This window comes from Sarcophilus harrisii, chromosome 6 (genome assembly GCF_902635505.1).
Source record: "Sarcophilus harrisii chromosome 6, mSarHar1.11, whole genome shotgun sequence".
NCBI classification, from domain to species: domain Eukaryota; kingdom Metazoa; phylum Chordata; class Mammalia; order Dasyuromorphia; family Dasyuridae; genus Sarcophilus; species Sarcophilus harrisii.
Genome location: NC_045431.1, coordinates 2,786,018 through 2,800,003, shown reverse-complemented (window position 1 = coordinate 2,800,003; position 13,986 = coordinate 2,786,018).

Here is a 13,986-nt window from a genome sequence, read left to right as displayed (position 1 = left end):
CGAAATCTCCAGAGCAGACGCGCCATTGGATGTGGCCTGTGGCACCGCCCAGCCTTCGCCCTTCCTTGAGGACCACTAACTTCATGTTTGGCAGTGGTTCTTCCTGCCCCACCCCTACCCCCTACACTCAAGCAGAGGGGCCCCCCTTGCCATCAGTGCGCCCAAAGACGGCCCTGAAAGGGTGACTTTGGACTGCCTGCCTCTTTGCCCAAGGCCTGGGGTAGCTCAGGACTTCTGCAAGCAAAAGAAACGGCCTCTTCCTTTCCACCCGCAATGCACTGGGCTCAGACCGGCCAGAAGCAGCTTCTGAGGGCCGCCGTGCTTCCAGGCGTCCCCACTCTGATGTTCAATTGTAATTGCGAGGGCGACTCGCGAGCCACTCGTCCTTGTGGAAGGGCAAGCTCATGGCAAATGATCCGGGCATAAAAGAATCATAGAGACTTCTGTTTCCGTTGGCACCTCCATTAACTCATTATCCGGCTCCTTTCTGGATCGGGGCCGGCGTTCTGTGGCCGACCCCGTCAGGGAGCCTGGGAGCCAGCCCGGAGAACACCCAGCTCCTGGGCCCGTGCCCGGCTCCGCTGCCTTACTGCATGCTCCCGGCAGCCAGGCCTGATGGTTGGCTCTCTACATTTTCCCAGCGTGTTATAGGGAGATTTTTTTTTAATTCCACAGAATATGAAACATGAAACCCCTTGGGGAATACCCTGAAGTTATAACGGCATTTGAAGGTCATTCCCTGTAGTTCACAATTTAAGTCTGACGAGATAGAGAACAAAGAAAAGGAAACGTGGCCCACTCTGGAGAAGGAAAGGCGGACGTCGCAGCACCTTCAAAGCCCAGCGACAATACGAAAATGCCAACAGAGGTGACCCCTGAAGGGCCGAGGGCCGTCCAGGACGGCCTGTGACGGGCCAAGGGCTGTGGAGACCGTCACCGTTACCCTGAAGCCTGGAACATGAGATCCATGAACCAAGATAACCTGGACCAAACAGGAGAGATTAAACAGTCCGGAAATTCCTGAGCTTAAAACAATGGGAATGGGGGCTGTCATTTCAAGTGACTTGTCTAGGTCTGTGGCCTAGGACCCTCTGGAAGAGATGGAACAGCCTTCAGTCAGTGACAGGGCCAGAAAGTAGCCCTGGGGCACAACCAACAGGGCCCGATGCCGTTTGTGCCGACCCTTCACCCACAGGAGCACAGGCTCGCCCCCACCCCACCAAGGCCAAAGCAGAGGCCTGGGAACCCCCCCCAACACCCAGCAAGGAGATTTATGGGGGATTCAAATGCCCAAGTGGGCCGTCAAGAGATAACTGGATAATGAGCAAACCCGGCCAGGCGACGACGAGAGCTTTGTCGAGGTGACCGGCCAGAGGCAACGATTCTTTTCAAGAACCCAAAGGCAACTCTGACACGGGCATCGTCAGATGGTCGTCTCCATCGTCCCATCGTTTCATTTGCTGCCAAAGGTGGAGCAGCTCTCGGCAGTCACTTAGGATCTGGAGCTGAATACAGTTCATGGGTTTCTTATCACAAAAATTTAACCAGGTGAAGAAGAATGGAAAAGACCACATAGGGATAAACTAAACAGCATCCTATGTAATGGAGGGGAGGAAAGCGTGTCAAGGATTACATCTGGTAAAAAGCACCCAAAGAACTGTGGCAGCAACAAAAATACCCCCAAAAAAATAAAAGCAAGAAAACGAGATGGTTTTCTGATGAGGCTTTACAAAGAGTGAAAGAAAAGCAAAGGAAAAAGCTGTGCTCGACTCAATGCCGAATTCCAGACAATAGAACGGAAAGGTTTTCTTAAATGAGCCCTGCAAAGATAGAAAACAATGGTTAAGATGACATCCCTTCTAGAAAATTAGAGATCAAGGAAATGTTTCATGCAAACATGGACGTGATAAAGACCGAACAGAAGTCGGATTTGGGGGAAAAAAATGGCCACAGTGGATTTTTTTTTTAATGTATCTTTAAAAAAAAAAAAGTGATACCAGATTTTTTTATATGATAGCTAAGAGTCAAAAAGTGCAGTGTTCTTCTGTACATCAAGGATACTTTCCTTCCAATAATGCTAACAATTTGTATCTGTAAAAGACTGGAAGACATTTTTGAAAACAATGCTCGGGATGGAAATATTCCTGTCTAAGCATGAAGTCTTCTAAAACTTTACAAAGGTCCGACAGTAACACGCATGAACGAGATGGTTAATTAAGTCTTACACTTAAAGTGTAATTTCCCCCTGTGGGGGAGGTTACAAAAAATAAAAATTTTATTTGTTTAAATAAAGATGGAAAGATTCCACAGAACTGGACAAATTCCAGCAACATGAAGATGTGGTTCTGTGCGGGGCCGGAGAACAGCGTGTGCGAATTAAGCAATTTCAAAAAATGTTTCCCTAAAGACCGATGACAGAGTGGCCTGCAACGTGGCAGGGCAAAGGACGAGGATATCCGGGTTGGGAATCACGTGAATCGGGGCTACGAGAGAACGGTAACTGTGCCATTGGAGGGAGAGGCCGGAGAGATGTAGAGCACACAATAAAAGCTTGTCACACTGAAATGTCTGCGGTAACGGGAGATCTGTGAGGGGGAACGCAGGTGGAGGAGGGCTGCACCGGAGACGTCCGGAGACCTGCAAAGGTAAGGAGTCCACATGATAACCCCTAAGTGAGTAAAGGGCTCTAACGGACAGCCCGGAGAGAAGATACGGGGGCTTTAGGCACCATTGCTACTGAGGCCAGTGCAGGCGACGACTCCTGCTTAACTTTTGACATGTCTGAGGCGATGCCGTGGCTACACCGGCCAATGGGGAACCCCCCGGGCAAGATGAGCCCGCTTCCCAATCCCAAAGGAGGGAGCCCCAAGCACGTGCCGATGCCGCACCAAGTGGGCCCTTCTTCCCTCTGCTGGCACGGCTGCACCCCAGGGAAGCTGGAGCCGGGTCTTCGCAGGCCAGGGGGACCTTGCAGAGGGCAGGGCGGTGCCAGGAGCCCCAGGGGCCAGAGACCCCACTGCCGGCGCTGGCCAATTACCGAGACGTCGAGGGAGCCCCCGAACATTATCTGCTGCTGCTACTCAAGCCCCTGCGGATCCTGACCAGGCGCAGCAAGTCCTGGATCCTCTCCCTGGCTCAGGGGATCAAGAAGCCGCCCGGGGACCTGGGGAGACGGGATGGGCGGGCACCCAGAAGGGGAAGGGGCTCTTGCAACCTCATTTAGGCCGATGCAGGGGACCCTCATGCAAAACACGGGGCTGGACAAATGGAAGGATTAAGGTCCGGGAGAAAACACAGGCTCAGCCCCCAGAAGGGCCTCTGGGCAAGGAGCAGCTGGAGAAGCTGGGACCAGAGTCCCAAATCATGCCCCGTGTGCTGCTGGCCGGAGTGGCCTGGGCCAGCGCTGAGGGAAAAGCAGCAGCTGTGGTCACCGACACAATGGGAAGGGCTTCAGCTCACCCCACCTGGGCGGAAGCTAGGTCTCTGCAAGCCGGGGGGACCTCGCAGAGGGCAGGGCGGTGCAGCCTTTAGGTGGCGGCCATTGCAACAGGAGCACCCCAAAAATGGGATCCACCATCTCAAAAAGATGGGGAGATGGAAGGCATAGAATAAGAAGGACCCAGGATCCGGACTTTAGATAATGACTCCTCCAGTGCTATTCCCCAAACTAAAAGGATCCCCTTTCTATGAGAGAAATGGGGAGAGAAAGGGAAGGGTTCACTGCTGGGGAGCCCTAGCAGCCTTTAGGTAACGATATTCCCCAAACTAAAAGGATCCCCTTTCTATGAGAGAAATGGGGAGAGAAAGGGAAGGGTTCACTGCTGGGGAGCCCTAGCAGCCTTTAGGTAACGGCCCCCCCCATCCAGAGAACCCCCCAAACAAGCTTCCCCCATCTGAGGAAGATGCCGAAACGGAGGCGTCCATAACAGGAGGGGTCGCTGCTTCCGAGTCCTGGCAAGCTTTAGATAATGACTCCTCCACTGGAGGAGTGGAGCCAATGGCATCCCCCAAAGCCCGTGGGGAGAGTGGGAGGCTCCAGGTCCGCAGCGGGGCTTTCCTGAGGCAGTTGGGGTTAAATGACTTGCTCAGGGTCCCACAGCCAGGACATTAAGTGATCGAGACCAGATTTGAACTCACATCCTTCCAACTTCGGGGCTGGTGCTCTCTCCATGTGCCCCCTAGCTGCCCCTCGGCAGTTTTAAAGATTTACCCTCCCAACGCATCCAGAGTCTTCACAAGGAATGAGACACGTCCCTCAGTGCTAGAGTCCAAAAGCCATCTCGTGTCCATCCCTTGTGTCTCAATGACTCCTGCGGCTCATTAACACCTTTCTGTGTTCCAGCAGGCTTTAGAGAATGACTCCTCCAGTGGTTCTCCCAAATAAAGGGGGTTCTCCAGTCCTTAAAAAGATGAGGAAATGGAACAACAAGCAGGAGTCACTGCTTTGGAGTCCTAGCAGGCTTTAGATAAACCCTCTTCCGGGAGCCCCCCAACCACAGGAGATTGTCCAAGTACACTGGATCCCCATTTGAAAGCGGGAAATGGATGCTATAGAGGGAAACGAGGGGGTCGCTACTTGGAAATCCTAGCAGCCTTTAGGTAATGGCCCCTTCATAGGGCACACCCCACAAACAAGCTTCCCCCATCTGAACAAGATGGAGAAATGGGAGGTGTAGAAGAACAGGAGGCGTGGCTGCTTTCCAACACTAGCAAGCTTTAGATAATGACTCCTCCAGTGGTATCCCCCCCAAATACACTCCTGAAAAAGGTGGGAACGGGAAGAACAAGCGGGGTGGGGTTCACTGTTTTGGAGTGCTAGCAGGCTTTAAACCCTCTCCTCCAGGAGCCCCCAACTACAAGGGATTCCCCCTTTTGAAAAAGAGAGGATTGTATGTAGTAGAGGGGAAAAAAGGAGTCACTGCTTGGGAATCCTAGCAGCCTTTAGGTAATGCTTCTTCCACTGCTATCCCCCAACTACAGGGAATCCCCGTTCTATAAAAGGGAAGAAAAGGAAAGAGTATTAGAAAAAGGAGGGAGTTGCTGCTACGGGTCCTAGCAGCCTGAAGATAAGGACTCCACCAAGAGCACCCCAAAAATGCAACTCCCATCTGAAAAAAATGCCGAAATGTAAGGTGTAGAATAAGAGGGCCCCAGATCCGGACTTTAGATAATGACTCCTCCAGTGCTATTCCCCAAACTAAAAGGATCCACTTTCTATAAAAGAGAAATGGGGGGAAAAGGGAAGGGTTCACTGCTGGGGAACCCTAGCAGCCTTTAGGTAACGGCCCCCCCGTCCAGAGAACCCCCCAAACAAGCTTCCCCCATCTGAGGAAGATGCCGAAACGGAGGCGTCCATAACAGGAGGGGTCGCTGCTTCCGAGTCCTGGCAAGCTTTAGATAATGACTCCTCCACTGGAGGAGTGGAGCCAATGGCATCCCCCAAAGCCCGTGGGGAGAGTGGGAGGCTCCAGGTCCGCAGCAGGGCTTTCCTGAGGCAGTTGGGGTTAAATGACTTGCTCAGGGTCCCACAGCCAGGACATTAAGTGATCGAGACCAGATTTGAACTCACATCCTTCCGACTTCGGGGCTGGTGCTCTCTCCATGTGCCCCCTAGCTGCCCCTCGGCAGTTTTAAAGATTTACCCTCCCAACGCATCCAGAGTCTTCACAAGGAATGAGACACGTCCCTCAGTGCTAGAGTCCAAAAGCCATCTCGTGTCCATCCCTTGTGTCTCAATGACTCCTGCGGCTCATTAACACCTTTCTGTGTTCCAGCAGGCTTTAGAGAATGACTCCTCCAGTGGTTCTCCCAAATAAAGGGGGTTCTCCAGTCCTTAAAAAGATGAGGAAATGGAACAACAAGCAGGAGTCACTGCTTTGGAGTCCTAGCAGGCTTTAGATAAACCCTCTTCCGGGAGCCCCCCAACCACAGGAGATTGTCCAAGTACACTGGATCCCCATTTGAAAGCGGGAAATGGATGCTATAGAGGGAAACGAGGGGGTCGCTACTTGGAAATCCTAGCAGCCTTTAGGTAATGGCCCCTTCATAGGGCACACCCCACAAACAAGCTTCCCCCATCTGAACAAGATGGAGAAATGGGAGGTGTAGAAGAACAGGAGGCGTGGCTGCTTTCCAACACTAGCAAGCTTTAGATAATGACTCCTCCAGTGGTATCCCCCCCAAATACACTCCTGAAAAAGGTGGGAACGGGAAGAACAAGCGGGGTGGGGTTCACTGTTTTGGAGTGCTAGCAGGCTTTAAACCCTCTCCTCCAGGAGCCCCCAACTACAAGGGATTCCCCCTTTTGAAAAAGAGAGGATTGTATGTAGTAGAGGGGAAAAAAGGAGTCACTGCTTGGGAATCCTAGCAGCCTTTAGGTAATGCTTCTTCCACTGCTATCCCCCAACTACAGGGAATCCCCGTTCTATAAAAGGGAAGAAAAGGAAAGAGTATTAGAAAAAGGAGGGAGTTGCTGCTACGGGTCCTAGCAGCCTGAAGATAAGGACTCCACCAAGAGCACCCCAAAAATGCAACTCCCATCTGAAAAAAATGCCGAAATGTAAGGTGTAGAATAAGAGGGCCCCAGATCCGGACTTTAGATAATGACTCCTCCAGTGCTATTCCCCAAACTAAAAGGATCCACTTTCTATAAAAGAGAAATGGGGGGAAAAGGGAAGGGTTCACTGCTGGGGAACCCTAGCAGCCTTTAGGTAACGGCCCCCCCATCCAGAGAACCCCCCAAACAAGCTTCCCCCCTGAGGAAGATGCCGAAACGGAGGCGTCCATAACAGGAGGGGTCGCTGCTTCCGAGTCCTGGCAAGCTTTAGATAATGACTCCTCCACTGGAGGAGTGGAGCCAATGGCATCCCCCAAAGCCCGTGGGGAGACCGGGAGGCTCCAGGACCGCAGCGGGGCTTTCCTGAGGCAGTTGGGGTTAAATGACTTGCTCAGGGTCCCACAGCCAGGACATTAAGTGATCGAGACCAAATTTGAACTCACATCCTCCCAACTTTGGGGCTAGTGCTCTCTCCATGTACCCCCTAGCTGGTAATAGCCAGCCCCTTCCAGAGAACCCCCAAAACAAGCTTCCCCCATCTGAGGAAGATGCCGAAATGGAGGCGTACATAACAGGAGGGTTCCCTGCTCTGGACTTTAGATAATGACTCCTCCAGTGGTATTCCCCAAACTGAAAGGATCCACTTTCTCTAAATTAGAACAGGAGGGATTGACTCCTCCTGTGGCGTCCTCACAATTACAGGGGATCCCCTTTCGATAAAAGAAATGGAGAAAAGTAAAGAGTAGAGAAAAAGGAGATTGCTGCTGGGGAGTCCTAGTAGCCTTTAGGTAATGGCCCCTCCACCAAAAGCACCCCACAATTGGAATCCCCCCCACTGAGATTCCAAAATGGAAGGCATAGAAGAACAGGAGGACTCGCTGCTTCAGAGTCCTGGAGGCTTTAGATAATGATTCCTCCAGTGGTATCCCCCAAGTGCATGGGATTCCCTTTCCATAAAAGGAGGAAAAGTAAAGGAGGGGGTCACTGCTGGGGAGTCCTAGCAGGTTTAGAGAATGACTCCTCCAGTTACGTAACTCCCCCAAAACAGAATCCCAAATCTGAAAAAGACTGGAAAGGGAATGCATAGGAACAGGGGTGGTCCCTACTTCAGAAACCTAGCAAGCTTTAGATAAGGACCCCTCCCTCCAGTGGAATCCCCCGATTACAGGGGATCTTCACTCCTGAAAAAGATGAGGATATGGAAGACGCAGCAGGGGCGGCTGCTTCAGAGTCCTAACAGGCTTTAGATAATGAATGCTCCAGTGGTATCCCCCAAATTACAGGGGCTCCCCCATCAGAAAAACAGGAGGAGGTTCCTGCTTGAAAGTCCCAGTAGGCTTTAGAGAATGGCCCCTCCATCATGAGCCCCCTGTCTACAGGGGCTTGGGCTTCCCCCCATCCGAAAAAGGGAAAATAGTAGCAACTGAGAAGAAAACGGAAAAACCTGGCCTCCTCAAAATTTAGTAATTTCTTTGTAATAGGGGTTCCTATAAGCACCCCCTAGAAACAGGGGGCCCCCCTTCTAAAAAGAATACACAAGTGAAAAAAGAGGAGAGGCAGGGGGTCACCGCTGGGGAGTGCTTGCAGGCTTTGGATAATAACCTCTCCTCCAAGAGCCCCTCAAGTGCATGGAATACCCCCAATTACAGGAGATTTCCTTTCTATCAAAAGGGAGAAATGGCAGTAGAGGAAAAGGAGGGCGACACTGCTGGGGAGTCGGAAACGGAAGGCGTAAGAACAGGAGGGGTTGCTGCTTTAGAGTCCTATGAGGCTTTAGAAAATGGCTCCTCCAGGGGTAGCCCCCAACTCCAAGGGCTCCCCATTTCCTTAATGGAGGAAAAAATGGAAGAGGAAAAGGAAGGGCTTGCTCCTTGTAAGTCCTAGCAGCCATTTGGTAACAGCCCCTCCACCTGGAGTCTCAAAACTACAGGGGCGTCCCGCTTCTGAAAAAGATGGGAAAATGGAAAAAGAACAGGGGGGCAACGGGGGCGCTGCTTCAGAGTCCTAGAAGGACTAAATGAAGACCTCTGCAGTGGTATCCCCCCAACTCCAGGGGCCCCCACTTCTATAAAAGGGGAGAAATGGAAGGAGCAAAGGACAGGAGGGAGCACTGAGCAGGAGGTGGCCCCGCAAAGAACTCGCTCCCCACAGGGGAAGCACCCCAGCTGGGCCCCCCGACAGGAGGGGGCTCCTCCTCCGGCCCCTCTGCAGCCCCTGCGCTCCGGGCAGAGCCGCCCAATCCGGGACAGGGGACCTTACGTGTCCATGGTCCCGATGCTGAGGGAAAAGCAGCATCCGTGGTCACCGACACAATGGGAAGGGCTTCAGCTCACCCGTGCCGGGCCGGCCTCCGGGAAAGGCTCCCACCCAAGAACAGCGGCGACAAGACCAGGGGTTCTCCAGGCTTTAGGCACCATTTTACTGAGGCCAGTGCAGGCGACGACTCCTGCTGAACTCTGACACGTCTGAGGCGATGCCGTGGCCACGCCGGCCAATGGGGAACCCCCCGGGCGAGATGAGCCCGCTTCCCGATCCCAAAGGAGGAAGCCCCAAGCACGTGCCGATGCCGTACCAAGTGGGCCCTTTCCTCTGCCAGCACAGCTGCACCCGGGGGAAGCAGGAGCCGGGTCTCCTCAGGCGGGGGGACCTCGCGGAGGGAAGGGCGGTGCCAGGAGCCCGAGGGGCCAGAGACCCCACTGCCGGCGCTGGCCAATTACCGAGACGTCGAGGGAGACCCCGAACAGCATCTGCTGCTGCTACTCAAGCCCCTGCGGATCCTGACCAGGCGCGCCAAGTCCCGGATCCTCTCCCTGGCTCAGCGGGTCAAGAAGCCACCCGGGGACGCGGGGAGACAGGCAGGTGGTTCGCGACCGGGAAGGGGAAGGGACTCTTGCAACCTCATTTAGGCCGATGCAGGGGACCCTCATGCAAAACGCCGTGCTGGACAAACGAGAAGGATTAAGGTTCCCGGGAGAAACACGGGCCCTGGGATAGGCCAGCAGTGCCCTGAAGGGTGAGTGTGAAGGAGGAGCCTCTCAAGGAGGGCGAGAGTAATACCCCTGGAATCAGGCCATCTGGTCCCACTCCTTGTGCGCAGGGGGCGGTGGCCCCTGCAGCCGAGGGCTCCTCATCTAAAGGCCGGCAGGAACCTGGAGCAATGACCCCCTCTTTTCCTCTGCTCCCCCAATTTCTCCCTTCATTTGAGAACGGGGGAGGAGCTCCACAGTTGGGCTCCCATTGCAGGAATCATTTTCTAAAGACTGGTAGTAGTCCAAAGCATTGACCCCCTTTTTCTTCTGCTCCTCCCATTTCTCCCTCATTTGAGAACAGGTAGCCCCACAGTTGGGCTCCCACTGTAGGAATCATTATCTAAAGGCTGGCAGGAACCTGGAGCAATGACCTCCTCCTTTTTCTTCTGCTCCCCATATTTCTCCCTTATTTGAGAACAGGGAGCCCACAGTTGGGCTCCCACTGTAGGAATCATTATCTAAAGGTCAGCAGGAACCTGGAGCAATGACCCCCTCCTTTTTCTTCTGCTCCCCATATTTCTCCCTTATTTGAGAACAGGGAGCCCACAGTTGGGCTCCCACTGTAGGAATCATTATCTAAAGGTCAGCAGGAACCTGGAGCAATGACCCCCTCCTTTTTCTTCTGCTCCCCATATTTCTCCCTTATTTGAGAACAGGGAGCCCACAGTTGGGCTCCCACTGTAGGAATCATTATCTAAAGGTCAGCAGGAACCTGGAGCAATGACCCCCTCCTTTTTCTTCTGCTCCCCATATTTCTCCCTTATTTGAGAACAGGGAGCCCACAGTTGGGCTCCCACTGTAGGAATCATTATCTAAAGGTCAGCAGGAACCTGGAGCAATGACCCCCTCCTTTTTCTTCTGCTCCCCATATTTCTCCCTTATTTGAGAACAGGGAGCCCACAGTTGGGCTCTCACTGCACGAATCATTATCTAAAGGTCGGCAGGAACCTGCAGCAATGAGCCCCTCTTGTTCCTGTTCCCCCCATTTCTCCCTTATTTGAGAGAACAGGGAGCCCACAGTTGGGCTCCCACTGTAGGAATCATTATCTAAAGGTCGGCAGGAACCTGCAGCAATGATCCCCTCTTGTTCCTGTTCCCCCCATTTCTCCCTTATTTAGAACAGGGAGCCCACAGTTGGGCTCTCACTGCACGAATCATTATCTAAAGGTCGGCAGGAAGCTGCAGCAATGAGCCCCTCTTGTTCCTGTTCCCCCCATTTCTCCTTTATTTGAGAGAACAGGGAGCCCACAGTTGGGCTCCCACTGTAGGAATCATTATCTAAAGGCCGGCAGGAACCTGGAGCAATGACCTCCTCCCTTTCCTCTGCTGCCATTTCCCCCTTGGTTTAGGAAGGGCCTCGGAGCCCGTCGCCGGGGCCCCACTTCCAGTTCTCTGAAGCCCCAGGTTCTTGTTCCCTTTCTCCAACGGCCACATCCCCTCCCCAAGGAGGCCGACAAAAGCCGATGGCTCGCCCGAGGCAGAGGCGACCAAGTTCTCATTCGGGCTCATGGCCACCATCCCTCAGTCATCAAACTCCTTATGGGGAATGGTCACATCAGAGACCCTCCCCCCCCCCCACGAGGGGCGGGCGACAGACGCTAAAGGGCTAACCCAAGAGTGGGGGGTTCAGATCCACCAATGGGTGGGTGGAAGGTCAAGGCCTCCAGATGGACAGTTCATTCTCAAAGGGAGGAACCCGATTCCTTCTCCCTACCCTTTGTACTTTGTTTCCTTTAAAGGTACGAGGTCTGCGCCCTTTATCAGAGACCTGGGCCAAACTCGCTGGCCGGGGGAACCAAAGGCTCGCGGCTTCCTGGAAAGACAACTCGGGCGGCAGTGCCTGGCCCTGGGGCCCCCCGCGTCCGGCCCTGGGACCCCCCCGCGTCCGGCCCTGGGATCTTTATCTGTCCCTGGGACCCCCACGGCTGACCCGGGGGCCACACTCTGCCTCAGCTCCCACCATAAAGCCCCCCATTAGGCTCCTCACATTTCTAACTTGCTTCTGTGTTGCCCACCTGGGCTCTGCCCCCCCAGAAGCCCACCCTACCTCAGGCCCCAAGCTGCGGGGGCTCCTTATACAGCCCCGGGACCCCCATCATGGTGAAAGCCGCTGGGGCTCCCCCGCTGCAGGCAGAAGGCCGGGCGTTGGGACCCCGGAAAGCTGGCTCCTCGCTCCCCTGACAAGGAGCCCCAAAGCGCTGTGGGGCAAGGAACCAAGCCGCCTTTGTTCCCCGCCTAGGGGCGCAGCGGGCCGAGCCCTGGGGGTCCCACTGCAGCCTCGGGCTGGTCGGAACAAGGTCTGGGGACCAGCTAGTGAGGAAGGGACGCACCCCTCCCACGCCGAGAGCTTCTCTTGGGCTAAGCCTCAGTGCCAAAGCCGGGGCAGCGTTTAGGCAAGCGGGGCATCTCCCCGGGCTGCTGGCCGCCGGGCCCCTCAGCACCCCCTCCAAGCTTGGTGCTGCTCAGGCCCGCCTAGTCCTGCCTCCTCCCTGCCTTCCTCTCCTGCTGGGGTTTCCGGCCGGGGAGAGCCCCTGCAGCAGCAAGCTGGCCGGGGCTCTCGGGGCTCTGAGCCTTGGGGCTCTGGGGCTCTGGGAGCCTCGGGGCTCTGGGCTCGCCCCCCGCAGACCCCTCTCCAGGCCCCGAGCGCCCGCACCAGCCTCCCCCCGCTGGAGAGAACCGGCCGATCCTCATCTATCCCGCAGGCTTTCCCCCGGACGCTGTTCTTTAGGCTTCGGGTGGTTTCACGTGGTCAGACACTCATCCCCAGCTTTCCTCCCGGGAGTTTCTCTCCCTTTCTCCCTGCTGCCGGTCCCTCTTTCCCCTCCCCCTGAAGTCTGCGCAGCAACAAAGGCATCGGGGTGACAGCTTAGGGGGCATCAAATGCGATTCCCTCATTTTACAAACTGGCATCAAGGAATAAAAATCAAGCAACTTTGCGGCAAGAAAACCTGCCGACGGGTTTGTTCTGTCAGGGATGTCAGTGAATGGGGGTTGCTTCTTTTAAGAAGCTGTGGAGGAAGAGCAAGTTTTTCAGAAGAGAAGCCAACTGAGATCTGGAAAAACCCTCGCCCGAGGCGTCGGCCCAGGCCGAGCTCTCGGCGCCCGCGGGCGGCTGAAAGGCCCAGCGCTGCCTCGGAGGCGGATGCCGTCGGCCCCAGGAGGGGGGCTCAGCCGGGCCCCTCCCGCAGAGCCGGCTCCCCCCATGCCCCCGCCCGCAGGCAGGCCCCCCAGGCCGGGCGGGGCGCCCACCCCGCCTCCCTCATGACCAGGAGAGCAGGTGCCGCCGGATGGGGGCCTGTTTTCTTTTAAACGTTTCCATTGAAGTGCAACAGAAAAACCCAGAGGAAAGCGAGGACGATGGAGTCGGCCTGAGCCAGCAGAGGGCAGCAGAGCCCCACGGGCCCCAGCGACGCGGCTCCTTTCCCGCGGCCGCCTCTTCCCCTTCCTTCTGCAGCCATCCATCCCCCGGTGCCCGCCACGGCTGCCCGCAGCGCACAGCAAGGCAACTTTCTTAAGCTCTTCTTCTCACGGTCGGAGTCCAAGTCCTCCCACTTCTCTCCGTTATCAAGGGGCGCAGCTTCTTCTTCCCTCTCTTGTCCCATTTCATTTTCGCCCTAAAGTTTCTTCCTGCAGCCCCTTACGTGGGACTCCGAGCTTATTTCAGCTTCTACTGCTTGTATTGAGGTGCTACTGTTCCACTTCAACCCTCTTTTTTTAAAGCACAAATAAAGAAATTCTTGGCTTTGAAACTCATTTTCCTCCATTCACAAGTAAAACCATTTTCAGACTAATTTTTTTAAAGTTTTGTTCCAACTTTTGTGCTTGTGTCCTAAGAAATCCATACAATCGCGTAAAACAATTCCCTACTAGTCGCCATCTTCACATGAAGACGATACCCCCCCCCCCAAGCTGCCCTTTGCCGCTACCTTCCTCAGGACCGTCAGGGAACCCGCTTGTGACTTTGGGCAAGGCTCGAGACCTTTGGGGGCCTCACCAACTCAGGGAGGCTCTCCAGGAGCCAGGACTTCCTGGAGGGATGCGGGGCCTCTGGCTCCCACGAAGGGAATGTGGGAACAGATTATAAGAGGCTTAAGCCATCAAAGCTCCTGTCTCATGAGTGTCCCCCAACTACAAGGGCTCTCCCTTCTAGAAAGACAGAAATGGAAGTAGAGGAAAAGGAGGGGGTCCCTGCTTCAGTGCTAGCAGCCTTTGCATAATGGCACCTAAAGCGGGATCGCCCCAACTGCTGGGCCTTCCCCGTCTGAGAAAGATGGAAATAGTATCAGCCAAGCAGAAAACAAGCGCCTGGACTCTAGGAGAAATGGAAGTAGAGAAACGGGGAGCGGGGGGGCGTCACTGGTACAGTCCAACAGCTATAGTTAACAGTCTCTACTGAGATCC